We start from the raw sequence: 15,061 nt of genomic DNA on the forward strand, positions 1-15,061 counted from the left end.
TCACCACCCAAGTTTACTGTCCTTCAAGACTGCCTGGACCATGTCTCCCCTACTCACTTAGTGTCCGTGGTCCTTGATATCTCTCCCTCATTCTCCCTGCCTCTCTTTCCTTCCATTGTACTTATTGTGCAAAACCCCAGTCCTGGTTAAACCCAGCTGCCACCTACATGTCATCTGTCCCCAAGGAGCTGAACATTACTAAGAAAGCCATACAACAGTCATTCTAAACTTATCGCTTTAAATCTCAAAAGAGCACTCAACCTTACCAGCAAGCCTTCTACACTCCTTGGTGTATTCCTTCTTCCCTTTGTCTCCAAAGACTGTCTTGTATTCTCTCTCTCTCCCTCCCTCCCTCCCTCTCTATCCATTCTCTCTGCGGACCTCTAGCACCATCCCCCATTCGACTCTGTCCCATGTTTCATTGATGTAATAAACACAAATCAGTGCAAATAGATGAATGTCACTTCATTTTCCCATCACAAAGTACTGCATCCCAGCTGTGAGATCGCCACTCACGCTGTCCGCTATACGCTGTCGGCCATCCTTGCAGTTAGGCAAGATGAAGTCTGCTCCCATCTGGGGCTGAGTGGATCCCTTCTACTGCTGCTGCTATCCTTGCATTTTTCCCTCCATGTCCTGGGTCATTGGCCTCTTCTTCGTCCCTAGATGATAACCACTCAGGTAAAAATATGCCTCAAAGTTTCCTACCTTAAAAATATATCCTCTGTTCAGCTCGCTCCAGGGTGACTTTTATCCCCAACACCTTGCTGAAATCTTTCTCAAAAAAAGTGATCAATAACCTCCAAGGGGGGAAGCTGGCCTGGCTGGACGCCCCATCGGTGAGTGTCACCACGGACTCTCTGATTGACATGCTCCCACTCCTGCCTCCTTGGCCCTTCCTTGTCTCTCCCTGGGCTCTTCTCTCAACTGTCCCTGCGAAATCTCTAGGCAATCACATTTCGTGCTATGACTTAGAAACCAAATCCCAGCTTGATCTTTCCACGTGGATGCCATATCAGCTTCCCAGTGCTCCCAAAACAAAGTGTCTCTCACGGGGGCGTGGGGGGGACTCAAGACAACAGAAATGCAACATCTGACAGTTAGGGTGGCTGGAAGTCCTGAACCAAGGTGTTGGGAGGACCCTGCTCCCTCTAACCCTCGAGGGGAGGCTCCCAGTGGTGCCCCAGGCCTTCCTGAGTGTGTGGCAACATCACCCCAGCCTCGCCCATCTCCATCTTTGCATGGCGGCCTCTGTCTCCACCTTCACATGGTATGTGTCTAGGTTCAATGTTCCTCTTCTTATAAAGACAGTTGTCATATTTGATTAGGGCTGCTCTTGGGACCCTATCATAACTTCATCACATCTCCAAAGACCTTTTTTCCAAATAAGGCCACATCCATTGGCATTGGCAACTAGGACTTCAACAGATCTTTTGGGGGAAGCCGTAATAGATGTCTACTGGGTATTTCAAGCTTAACGTGTCCGTAGTGGAATTCTTGATTTCTATACCTTTTGCCCCTCCTCTGTCTCATTTACTAGCGCCTTTGGCTCTGTCCAACACCTGCAGAGTGTCCTGACTCCTCTTTTCCTCGCCCTCTGCGAGCAAGACCCACTGCCAAGCCCAGCCCCTTCCGCTCCCCTGGACCGCAGCAGCCACTCCCCACTCTCCTCTCCCACTCGCCCTTCCTGGATGTCTACTTTCCTTCTAAAAGCCAGAGTGAATGCTTTAAAGCATAAATCAGCTCACATCCCTCCCACTGCTTAATTCCTTCCAAAGACTTCTTACTGGAATTAGAATAAAACCCCAGCTTCTTAACTTGGCTTATGAGGTTTTACACGATCTGACCCCTTCGCTCTCATTTCCTACCATTCCCCACCCTCAGCGCCTCTGCACCTGTCACACCTTCCTCTGGCTCCCTGGAGCATTCCAGCATCGGTTCTGCCACCAGGCTTTGAGACTGCTGTTCCTTCTCCCAGGAGCACCCTTCCCCCTGCTGGCATGAACAGCCTCCGCATCAGCCCCGCCTCCTGTCCCCGTCACCTGCTGAGAAGAGACCCCTCGGCTGCCGGCTGGTGCAGCTTTATGACAGATTGCTTCACCTGTTGTTGACTCTCCTATTAGAATATAAGAGCAGGGCTTTAATCTGCTTTTGTCACTCTTTCCTCACCAGCACCTGCAACACAGCCAGTACCTAGTAGGCACTCCATAATACTTATTAAATGAACAAATTTATAGCCAGGTGTGGCCGTGAATGCCTGTAATCTCAGCTCTCTGGGAGGCTGACGCAGGAGGATTGCAAGTTTGAGCCCAGCCTGGGCAACTTTGCAACTTAGTGAGACCCTATATAAAAATAAAAAATAAAAATGGCTGGAGATGTAGCTCAGTGTGAAGCCCCTGGTTTCGATCGCCAGGACTGCAATACACAAAACAAAACAAATGATTTGCTATTATGCGCCAGGTACTACTGTACAGTATCAGTAGTTCCAGGCAGGGATTCAACGATAAGGTTTTTTAATCTATTTTTTTTCCATAAACAAGACAGTGCCCCTTGTCTGATTGCATGTCACAGAGAAAACAAGCTGCAAAACAACTTTTAGCAATGGTGGCTGCACCCTCAGCACTCCCTTGCCTCCCATCTCAGCAATGGACTCGCTTTCCCGTCCACATGAGAAGGTGGGACCTGGACCAGGAACTCGCCTCTCCACGTCCCGTCCCCTCCCTTCCCTCCTCTCTGCTGGGTTCTGTACTCAGGCAGGCGGAGGTACTGACTCTGGGCCTCTGAGTGACCTCGGACTATGCTCATCCTCCGAGCCTCAGGGTCCTGCCTGGTGCAGTGGTCATGGTAACACCTACTTCCTTGGGTCATCCTGGGAACCTAAGGAGCAACCCTGTGCCACCTGCCCATCTTTTCACGGACACCCGTCAGTGTCCACTCCTCCCCTCTCGGCCCACCCTGCGAGGTCAGCGTTATCGCGCCTGTTTGGCAGATGGATAGACAGACAGCAGTGTGCTACTGTCCACATCTGTTGGTTTCCTTACCCAAAGTCACACCATGCTTGATGACAGACCCCAAATTCAATCCCAGGACTCAGACTCTAGGCCCAGCATCACACCCCTGCTGCAGAAAGCAAATATAAAGGCAATGTAGTGGTGTTTTCATGAAGCCAAATTAATTCGGCTTAAAGGACTGTCCTACAGTCTGACATTCTGTCCATTCCCTGTGTGTGTTGTGTTAGAATGTCCTTTATCTTAAGAAATTATTGTTATATTTTTTTCCTTATTTGGAAAGAAAGTAGCTACACAACATCTATCATCACTCACATAAAATTAACTGGAAATATTCATTGTAGCTAGGCCTCCCCGCGTTCCTCTCTGGCAGAGAGTCAGGCCCAGCATTTCTTTTTTTCTTTTTTTTTTTGGTACCAGGGATCAAACTCGGGTCCTTGCACTTGCACAGCAGGCAACGAAACTACTGAGCTAAATCCCTGGTCCTAGGCCCAGCATCTCTACAAGAGGGGCCAAAGGCGGTGGTTTGGATGGAGGTTGGGTATCTTCTCGCAGCTGGTTTTATAACTATTAACCTTGGTTTGGAGAGAGTGGTGGAGAATTTAGAGAAACCAGAGCCCCTGCCACTCCCATCTCATCGTGATGCTCTGGCCCTCAGGCCCCGCTTTACGAGCTATGGAGTAGGACCACACTGTCGGGACTAGAGGCGGTCCTCCCTGTGGTCCTCCTTCCTGCCTGCTGGGAGAATGGTCTCTGCCTTTCTCTTCTGAATCACTCCCAGCAGGCCCTATGGGGAAGGTTTTGGATTTGAATGAGGACCATAAAAACGTGGTCAGCATACTGGCCCTGGTATTTCCTTTTCTTTTTTCCATGCAGCTGGCTCCAGGAGGTGACAGACAAGTTGGGCCAAGCGCACTGAAAGCCTTGTCTCAGTTGGCCCATAACTCCTGAGCTGCACAGCCCCCAGAGGACCCTGCAATTGCACAGAGAGCCATAAACCCAGCAAGCTGGAAGCGGACACTCACTGACGGCATTGGAGAAGAGGCTCCCACTGTGGGATCGGGGGATCCCACAGCCACGCAAGCTGGAGAGGGGAAAGGTGTGACACAGTGACTGGGAATGGCAGAAAGCAACAGGGGTGCAGGGGCTGTACAACAAGGGGCTGGGTTAGGCTCAGCTGAAGCCCTCCCACCACAGAAATCCTGGGTGCTCATTTGTAACTCAGGCCAAGCGCGATCCAGCAGATGCGAGAGAATGTCAAGTCAGGAAAGTAGGACTGGGGACCCCCAGAAAAGCCAGAAGCAGCATGGCAAAGAGGAGAAGGAGGAGGAGGAGGAGGAGGAGGAGGAGGAGGAGGAGAGGCATTTCCAATTACCATCAGTCAATCCTCAAACTGACGAGTAAGGTCAGTGTGGTTATCCCAGTTTTACAAAAAAGATCCCTGAACACAGAGATTAAATTAACTTCCCAAGCCCACAGAGCCAAGCTCTCAGGCCCAGGTTTCCAACCCAGGCAGCTTGGTTTAGAGTCTCCCCTCTTGCTCATGAAGCCGTCCTGCTTGAGTATACCACATGGTTAGGAGACTCGTCTCCCTACTCCGAAGGAAAAGGGTGGCAAACAGTCGGTCACCATGGAGCAGATTTTCCAAAATGTATACCTCTGCACAGAGAGGAATGTGTGTGTATGAAGGCATGCGTGTGTGTGTGTGTGTGTGTGCACATGTAGAGGATGGGGTAGACACACCCAAGAAGCACACAGGTGAACATATTCAACAGGAATGACCATGAACTCCTGCACAGAATGCCCACTATCCAAGAACAGGATTGCAGGGGACTCAGAAGCCCCAGTCTTGGGCCTTCACTGGACAGCAAGCTGAGGTTGTCAGTGTGGCAAGGCTTCCAGAATCCCCCTGCAGGGCCGCATCCACAGCAGGGAGGCATCCTGAGCCCGGACACAAGCTGAGATGAATCACAAGCTGCTTGCTGCCAGAGAGGCAGGAACAGGCTGGAGAGGATGAACGGAAGAGCACTGAGGGCTGAGATGGGCCTCTGAGGAAGAGGTGAAACACTCAGGCCATGTTGAGTTGCGCCATATCTCCTGCCTCTCACAGGGGTTTAACAGCAGGGTTGGCTTGGAGCTGAAGTTAGGCAGTGCATACAGAGTGCTCAGCTGGGAGCACCACACAATATGCGTGCCCACCTGTGACAAGGGGAGCCATCAGAGACGCAGCTGAAGGTTTAGGACAGGGGTCTCAGTGGCATCAGTCCTGGCACCAGCTCTGTGGACTTGGTGTACACACAAGGTGCTGGGTGTTGCTCCTTGCCCTCTGACACTAATGCTGCTAAACCTCAACAGGCCGCCCTTCTTGGTGACCTCGTGAGCCCTCTTGGAAGTGCAATCAGAAAGTATCTAGCTGGCGCGTTCTGCCCTTCCCTGGCAGACTGATTGGGTGGCAGTAGGAGGAGCCTGCCCTCAGAGACGGCCAAGGCCCAAGTGCAGCTCCTTCCTGGACCCTCTGCCTTCCCACCTCCCCTGTGCTCCTACTGGGATCAGGGACAGCGATTCCATTCTCCTCCTTGGCTTTCTCCCTGAGCCTTAGCTGAGCTTCAGTTGCCTACACTGGCAGGACGGAGGCACAAGACAGCCTTTATGACAAGGGCGAGGGGAAGAGAATGCTTAGAAGACAGGAACAGACATCTCAGGCCATCAGGATGGGAAAGCACCTGCAGGATCACTCAGCTCCGTCCTCAGACTGGGGTTTCCTGCTGAACTGAGCATGGTGTTAAAGGGGAGCTTGCTAAAAAGGCAGATTTCACCCTTTTCTACTGAACAGCATTGTCTGAGGTAATTTCCTAAGAATCTCATTTGCCACCAGCTCAAGCCCATGCCAGCAATCTGGCTGGACGCTTTTCGAATGTGGCTGTGACTCCTGACTCCTGACTCCTGACTCCTGCACATTCCAGCTACACACGCATGATCACCCGTTAGGGCTGTGCAGCACTTTGCCCTCTAACACTTCACAGTCCAGTGGGGGAAAGAAAGAAGATGTCCCAGGAGCTGTGGGCGCTCAGGCTCTGGCTGTTGGCCTGCCATTGAGAGGTCAGAGGCCGCCTGGCCCATGGAAGGCTCCAGAAAGAGGCAAGGTTTGAGCAGGGCTAAGACAACCAGGCAACGGTTTTCTTCCGCAAGCAGCTAAATTATGCTTCTTAGTGGAGGTGCCCAATTAGCCAAGCTCATGAATTCTGCATGTCTCACTGACTTTCATCCACCTGCCCCTCCTCCCTTCAGTGGAGCCCTGTGCTCCCTGGGACGTAATTACAATATCTGGTCTGTCTTAATGAAGGCAAAAATATTCAGTATTTGTACATGGTTTCTCCCACGCTGGCCAGGGTGGAGGGGCAGGGCAGGGAAGCAGAGCTTCGGGAGATGAGAGAGCAAATAACCTCTCACTCCCTTCAAGCACCCCAGCTTACAAAGCCTGGTCGTATCTAGTCCCCGTTGACTCTCCAGCCTTACCACAGGAGACGCATTTTGGACCCATTTGTGCCTGAAAGGTGTGGCTCTGTGGCTTTGGAAATGGTGTTGACATTATGTCAGCTCCAGTAAATCAGTATTTCCATCTCGACCAACTCATTTAGCTGAGCTCTCTGAGGCTGGGACATGGGTTAACTCACATGGTCCTGTCACCAAAAGGACTTCATTAGGAAGTCAATTTCATTTCTCTTATTGTTCATCATGACATTCACTGAGCTAGGTATGCCTAGCATAGTCCACTGACCTTCAACCACTGATTGTAATAAGCACAATTATTTTACAAATCACTACAAAATGAAGACTATTGACAACTACTATACAATCATTGGTTGTAAGATGGATGCTAATTTCAAAGATATTAAAATTTGAAAAACAATGCATTAAAAATTGATAAAATGATCTAGAAGACAGCGAACACAATAGCAGACATTAGTCCACCTGATTTACTATGTGACTCTTTATTGAACACAGATTCCAGTTCTGTAGCAAATGAGAACAATGAGATGCAGTGTGCAGTTCATCGAGCTGGAGGACCATAGAGGATTTTTTCTTAAGCTCTACAAGAGCACTAGAGATGGACAGTTTTACAGTTCCATTACACAGGTAAAACTGTCAAGATTCAAAGATGTACCTGGCTACTCAAGGCCATGCAGGTAGGAGTGATGAAAGACTCCATACTTGCACTTCTGTTTCAAAACTAAGGGCCCTAAACACCCCAAATGTCCATCAGCTGATGGATGGATGGATGGATGGATGCATGGATGGATGGAAAGTTTGAGCCCAGCCTGGGCAACTTATTAAGACCCGCCTCAAAAATAAAAAGGGCTGGGATGCAGCTCAGGGCATGTCCCTGGGTTCAATCCTGAGAGAGAGAACATGAAGGAATCAGAGAAAAACAGAATTCCTGGCTTTTCCCAACCTGGACCACTGAAGAAGGCTACAGCCACAAAGGGTGCCAGCTGCATAGTGGCCAGGTGTTGGTGAGGCAGAGTTGGCTTCAGTCTAGGGCACGGCCAGAGGGCAGGAGACCCCCGAGAAATGGCTGCATGCTGCTCTGAAGGTCACAGTCGGGAGGCCGAGGATGGGGTGGCCAGAGCAAGAGAGCCATGAGCAGGAAAAGCTGCAGACAGACAAGGGTAGAAATGGAGAGAGAAAGAAGAAGAGAGAAAAGTGGAGAGAAAGGGCCCCATCCTGAGAAAGGCAGGCAGGGAGCAGAGAAGGGGAGGAGGCAGGGGGTGGCAGGGGAGAAGCCAGGGCAGCTGGAGAATTTCGATGCCAGAGGAGAGGGCACTGGGCCCTTGGCAGCCCACCCTGCTCCTCCAGCAGGAAGATGCACAGAGCTGGCCTGGGATCATCTGTCTTCATTACACCATCCCCACCAGCTCCGTCACTTCTTGCCTGAAAACTCATCAATATTCCCCTGTGGCTGGGCAGTGCCTCCCTCCTCCCCTGCCCCTGAGCCACCCCTCCTTCTCCCAGGCCACTCGCCTGGACCAGCTGAGGAGCACACTCTGGTCCCCCACTCTGGGATCCCTGCTGTCCTCTCCCCGTGGAGGAGATCCAGCCGCCCATGCCCTCCTCCACCCTGGCTGCAGGGTCTCTGCTAGGGAGGAAGATGACACCTTCTTTGGAGGTGTGGCCAGCGTTCCCAGGAGAGCCAAGCTGAGAGGGGTTCCAGTGTGGTCAGCCCCTGGAGCTCCTCTGACGACCCTGACATTTCAGAGCACCCGCAGCCTTGTGTATCCCTTGTGGACACTTCATTCTGGAGTCTAAAGCCTCCATCATTTCTCCCGTGGGCTCTCCAGGAATGTTTTTGTTCTTTCCACTATGACAAGGACCCTGTGACAAGGTCCCTTGAAGGCAGAGCTCCAAGCAAGCATGCTCACTGACCAGCGCCTACAACAGCAGAACAGCGCTGGGGACACAGTAAGTGAAGGGACAAATGTTGGGGGTCAGATGAGGCCAGGTGCCCAGTAGCAATGTTAGACATTCTGGAGGCCTAACAGCCCCACTGAATGCTGGGTAGGGAGTTTCACTACTCCTGAGATCCAGCAGCAAGAAACGAGACAATAAACCAGACCAGAAACTCCCTGCTCTCATCACCAGTGGCTTCTGTTACCTTTGAACAAAATTTAACCTATTTCCAACCCGGGCCAACTTGACAAGGCCCCTGACTGGTCTCTGATCTTGTTTCTTACTGGGCCCTGCCTCATTCACTCTGCAGAAACCACTCTGGTCCTCATGCAGTGGCTCCGACACCCTACGGTTACTCCCCACTTGCTCGGTGCCTGGTATGGTTTAATCTGGAATGGACTCCACCCCCATATCTCATGTGTTCAGATGTGGGGCTTTGGAAAAGTGATTGGATCCTGGGGTGCTAGACTCATCCTTGAATTGATCCACTGAAGAGTTCGTAGCCAAATGTGCTGTTGGGACATGAGGCCTGGTCGGAACAGGTGGGTCACTGGGGTGTGACAGGGAGCGTGTGATGTATCTCTTGCCCCAGCTGCTCCCTCCCCGCTCTGCTTCCTGGCCACCATGAGGTGAGCAGCCTTCCTCTACCACGCCCTTCCACCATGCCATTGCCACTTTGGAGCCAGCCGACCCTGGACTGAATCCTCGGAACTGTGAGTCAAATAGATCTCCCTCCTTTAAACTGTGGGTGTCGGGTGATTTGTAACAGTGATGGGAAAGCTGGTTGTTACAGTGCCTTTGCTCTTGCCGCTCTGGTAGCCTGGGCTCTAATGCAGACCTGCAGCTGGCTTCAGACAGCCCGTCGCTCATTTCATTTAGATCTCAACTGAAATCCTCAGGATGCCTGCCCTGGGCTAACACTGCCTCCCACCTCTCTCTCCTCCCTGTCCCTGCTTTATTTTCCTGCCTGGCTTCACAGCACATGTGTTCGCCTATAGCTCTCAGCACAATGCAGCTCCTGAGGGCAGGAGCTTCGGTGGCAGGCGCAATGGTACCCCCTCACCTCTGCCCTAACCACAGCAGGCTGAACGCCCTCTGCCAGCATCTGCGTCTTTGTCAGATGACTTCCGCCTGCTGTGCCTGTTTACCTTGCCATGGCATCAAGAAGAAGAGAATTAACAGGAAATGAATATACACAGCCAGAAGCTCTCAACCAATGGCTGTTGCAAGTTGTTGAAAACTTCCCGTACCCACCCGCTGCTCCTCAGGTCGGGGAACCCCAAGTGCAAGCTCAGTGCGGGCTGCAGAGCTACCCCACCGGCCTCATCCTTCTATAGCTCTCCGTGGTAACTGCCTGATCATGATCTGTCACTGGCTGCCTTCCCTTCTTTCTCTTCCTGCCCTACGCTTCTACCTGTGTTCCGGGATCACTTCCTAAGCAAAATTCTAAATGAAAATCTGACCTCAAATTGCCACCTACGTTACTGGTAAGATGGTGCAGATGCTTTGAAAAGTTTGGCAATTTCTCAGAATGTTAAACGTAGAGTTAGCAGATGACCTGGTAGTTCTAGTCCTATGGACACACCTAAAAGAATTGGAAACATATGTTCAAACAAACACTTGTACACAAGTGTTCATAACTGCATAATCGACAATAGCCATAAAGTAGAAACCACACAAATGTCTATTAACTGCTGAATAGATAAATGTGCTACATTGAACAGTGGAATATTATTCAGCCATAAACAGGAATGAAATACTGACATGGATGAACCTGAAGACATTCTTAAAGAAAGCAGCCATTCACAGAAGGCCACAAGGTGTATGTCCCACTGATATAAGTTGCCCAGAACAAGCCAGGCAAGGTGGCCCATGCATATAATCCCAGCACTCTGGAAGGCTGAGGCAAGAGGATCCCAAAGTTAGTCCAGTTTGGGCAACTTAGGGAACAGCCTGCCAGCCACTTTTGTGTCTCCCTGTGGCTCGTGAACCCTTGCCACAGAGTTCCTGCCACTGGGGTCCCCACAGCAGGCCACTGTGGCTTCTGTAGGGTGGCCTCCTGCAGCACTCTCTTGGCCATCTGGTGGCCCTGTCTATGAGGGGTGGGCACTGAGGGCCGAGAGGAAACAGGAGAACCAGCTGTGAGTACGAGTGATGATCAGAGCCAGAGCCCTCACCCCAGATCCAGCCATCTGCGCGTCGCTGATGATTGGCCAGATCGAACTCCGAGCCCCAGCCACTGTGGGAGAGAAGAAGCAATTGCTTGGCTGACTTAGAACACGGTCACCCCGGCATGAGCTTCAGGTTGCACACAGCTGAGAGGGGGCTCAGTGTCTCACCTGTCCCCACCCAGAGCTCCCCAGAGCTCCCGGGGCTGAGGTGGGGGCTGTGCTTGTCTTCGAGGCTGTCCAGTGGGCGGGAGGCCTGGGGTGCCCAAGTGTGACCCACATCCCCTCACCACCTGGTGGGTCCGGGCCCTGCCAGGACCATCGCTGTCCCTGGGGAGCCCCAGGGTGCCTTCTGCCCTGCCCTGGCTTCCCCACCCGTCCCGCAGGGCCATGCAGGCTGTCCCTGGGCCAGGAGCCCAGCAGTGGAAGCTGAAATCCTCTATGCTGGCCCGGACTCCACCTCGCTGATTCCTGCCCTGGAGCCCAGCCTGCAACTTCCCTCCCCTGGCTGGTGGTCATGATGCCCCGGGGGCCCAGAGCAGGAAAAGAAGTGCGGCACCAGGACCAGGCCTGTGACCCTGGCATCTTCCTCTGGACCCCAACCACTCCCTGCCCACTGGCACGCACGCTGTGTAGTCAGTCACCACTCAACAAACACTTCCGGCCCGCTGCTCTCACCAGGGAAGGAAGAAAAGTAACTGGGACACAATGTCGAAAAGGCAGTGACTGTACCACCTGGGTGCCTCTGTGGAGCAGATCTGCAATCTCAGCTACTTGGGAGGCTGAGGCAGGAGGGTCACAAGTTTCCAGCCATCCTGGGCAACTTAGTGAGACCTTGTCTCAAAATAAAAATTAAAAAGGCCTGGGGATGTAGAGTACTTGCCTAGCATGTGGGAGGCCCAGCGTTTGAGCCTAAGTACCCCCGAAATAAAGACAAAGCACACATAGAGCTAAACATGTGCAGGCACTGTTGTGAACACCTTAAAATACAGAGGTTGATGCTCAGAGAGGTTAGGTAACTTGTCTAAGCTCACACAGCTAGGAAAGGGTGGAGGTGGAGTTCAAATCCCAGCTGTGCAGCTCCAGAGCCAAGTTTTCAAAACATGCCTGACTGCGCCAGATGCCAGCAGGACACAGGGGCACAGAGGAGGGCACCTCAGCTCCCCGGAGGGCGGCTAGAGCTGCCAGGCTGTCGGCATCCTCTTCCCAGACACTTTGAACCACTTCTCTGCAGCTCTGAGCACACGGAGCTGGCAGGGCCCTGGAGCCTCTGATTCAAGCCCTTGATCGTTCAAAGCTCTCGAAATGCTGAAGGGCAGCCGCATCGACCTTGCCATGAGAGGGCAGGGAGGTGGGGGGTTTGGGGTGCCAAGCATCTGTGAGCTTAACACACCATGTCTTTGCCTCGAGCGTCACCACTGAGGCAGAGGGCAGTCCTGGGGCTCCCAGTGAGGTCTGTTTCCTGTCTGTTTCACTCACTTCTACTGTATTCTACACCTTCTTCATCTTTTCCCTTCTTTATTGATTGTTTTATTGCACTCTGAGCTCCATCCCCGGCCATTTTTATTTTTTGAGACCAAAGTCTCAAAGTCTTTTTTTTTAATCTTTTTTTTGGTACCGGGGATCAAACCCGGGTCCTTGCACTTGTGCAGCAGGCGGCAAAACCACTGAGCTAAATCCCTGGCCCTCAAAATCTTTTTTTGGGGGGAGGGTACCAGGGATCGAACTTGGGTCCTTGTGCTTGCACAGCAGGCGACGAAACCACTGAGCTAAATCCCCAGCCGCCCTCAAAATCTTTCGATCCCTAACTCTTTTGGTCCCTAAGTCACCAAACTGCCCAGGCTGGGCTCGAACTGGTGATCCTCTGGCCTAGAGGGCTGGGATTACACTTGTGCACACCTTGCCCGACTCTTCATCTTAATTCACCGCACTTCATCTTCACGGTTTTGTTGCCTGTGTGTCTCATAACTCTGAGTTCTGGGAGTGGGGGCTGTCTGTGCTTAACCCAGGTCCCGTTCCCTGCCTCTAGCACATGCCTAGCACGGAAGGTCCTAACTCCCTAAAGTCACTGAGCCGGCAGGGGGAGCCGAGAGGAGCGGACGGCGGATGACTCCCAGCCCCAGCATCACCCTGGCACAGTAGGGATCATGATCATCATCCCCACCTGGTGGGCTCTGCGCGGTGTGTGGCTCACTCCACCCTGGGGAACTCTGTTGGGTTACACTACAACCAGGTCCCCTGGGAACCCGGGAAACCCCAAGGGAAGTTAGGGACAGCACCCGTCTAGATAAACCAGTTCTCACTTTGTGCCTCCCTCTGCTGGTCCCAGGAGGCTCTGGTCCTCTGCCTGGCTTGGCCCATCACTGTGTCCTTGACACCTGTTTTAGGCAATTGTCTGTTGCAAAACAAAATACCTGATACCCTCAGTGTAAAGGAGGAGAGGTTTCCGCTCTACGGAAGAAACATCATGGGGAAGGGCCTGGCGGAGGACCCCTGCTCAACTGAAGGCAGCTGGGTAGCAGAGAGGGAGGGAAAGCAGGAAGAGAGGCCTCCCAAGCCACCCCCCCACCCCCACACACACACCCCGCCACTGACTCACTTCCTGCTGCAGCCACACCTCCCAACAGCCCTTTCGGCTTGACTGCTCAGTGGATTAATCCACAGTGAGGCCAGTGCCCTGTGAGCCAGTCACCGCTTTAGGCCCACAGTGCTGCGTTGGGGATCAAGCCCACAGCACATGGATACTTGGGGAACACTTCATGTTTAAAGCATGGCAGTGGAGGAGATCTGGGGCCTGGGGGAAGGACACAAGTGTCAGAGTATGCCAGGGACTGCAGCGACACCCGCCATGTCCCCCTACCCAGGTGCCCCCACAGCAGCCCAGAGTCCTGGGGAAACAACACCGCTCATTTATCAGCGCACTGGGCAGAGTTCTGGGCACCCGCAACCAAGCCTGGCCCCTGGAGCTCTCTATCCCAACACAGAGACCGAAGGAAAACGAAGCAGCTGGGGGAGGTTGCTGGGGGGCAGGCAAGGGCCATGGAGGGGGATCAATGTGCAGGAGGCCCCTCTTCAGGCCCGGCTCTGAGGTGAGAAACACACTGCAGGGAGAAAACAGAAGGAACAGCCGAGCTGCAGAGCAGTCAGAGAGGCAGCACAGAGAAGTTCGATCACTTTCCCTGAGTCACACAGCTAGAAAGCAGCAGGCAGGAAGCCTGGTTGCAACATCTGTGCTTCTGATCCTGCACTGCCTTGGCATGGAGGAATCCAGCCACAGACGCCCTCGCCCTCTAGGTTCCAGGAGGAGGTCTTCAGGAGCCAGGGGTCTGGGTTGGGACGCTGGGTAGAGCCGGTCAGCCCTTCTGGAAGAGCCTCAGGTCCTCCGACCGCGCCCTCCCCTGGCCCCTCCCCGGCCCGGTTCCTGGAAAGCCCCGGCCCTGCTCTGGGGTCCCAGGCCTGCAGTGCCCAGCGCTCCCTGGCGGCTGTCTGGGGGGGGGGGGCATGTGACCCTGGGCGCCGTCTCCTCTGCACTCTCCAGGCAGCGGGCTGCACCCCTTAGCTCTGCCGCCCACGGCCGGGACGCAGGGCATGGAGTTCGGTCCGGGAGGGCAGAAGTCTGGGCGAGGTGTCTTAGCCACAATCCGGACAAAAGAGCAGCTTAGCGCGGCAGCGGATTCTGAGCGCGCCGGGACTCACCGGGTGGCTGCCTGGGCCTAGGTAAGCTCTGCCACAGCAGCGTTCTCGTTTCTCGGAGCTGCGCCATCCAGACCGCAAGCTAATCCGCTCAGGAAGGGGCTGGCCCTGCGGGAGTCTGGGGGCCGAGTTTGGGGCAGGGCGCCCGCCTGCCTCTGCGGCCGCTCGCCGTGTCCACTCCGTCACCTTCAGACACCCTGCAGACCAGCGCTAGGGCGCAGAGGGGATGAGGTGGACACGGGGGGATCCAGCCCAAGGTGGGTGGTGAGGAAGGAGGAACGTGCTCGCTTTCTGCCCACGGAGTCTCTAAAATGCCAGACATTTGTTTATCTGAGGTAGAGGTTAGGGAAGTGGGGTATGGTACGGGCTTGGGCATGCCCAAGACTGCAGACGGTTCTGGAAAGGAACTAACCAGGGCCTGGGGGATACAGGGGCGAGGAGAACCCCCAGGAAGAGCTCCCCAAGGACCCAGCACCCCTCTCCCAGATGTACAGGGGTTGAACGTCCTGACTCCGGGCACAGGGGCGGCCTGATTCTAAAAGCTTCTGTGTCTGTCTCTGGCCTGACACTCACAATTGACCCGGTTCTCTCCTCTCTCCATTTTGAAATGTTCTCCTTCAGTTACCAAGCGTCGACACTCTTCAGCTTCTGTGGCATGACGGCAATCTTCCATCTGCTGGAAACAGAACTCTACCTATCTGGGTTAAACAATAGAAGACATTTGTTCCTTCACAAATGGCTCAA

Source organism: Heterocephalus glaber, unplaced genomic scaffold (assembly GCF_053883595.1).
Source record: "Heterocephalus glaber isolate CG9 unplaced genomic scaffold, H.glaber_assembly_v1.0 deba00001600, whole genome shotgun sequence".
Lineage (NCBI taxonomy): Eukaryota > Metazoa > Chordata > Mammalia > Rodentia > Bathyergidae > Heterocephalus > Heterocephalus glaber.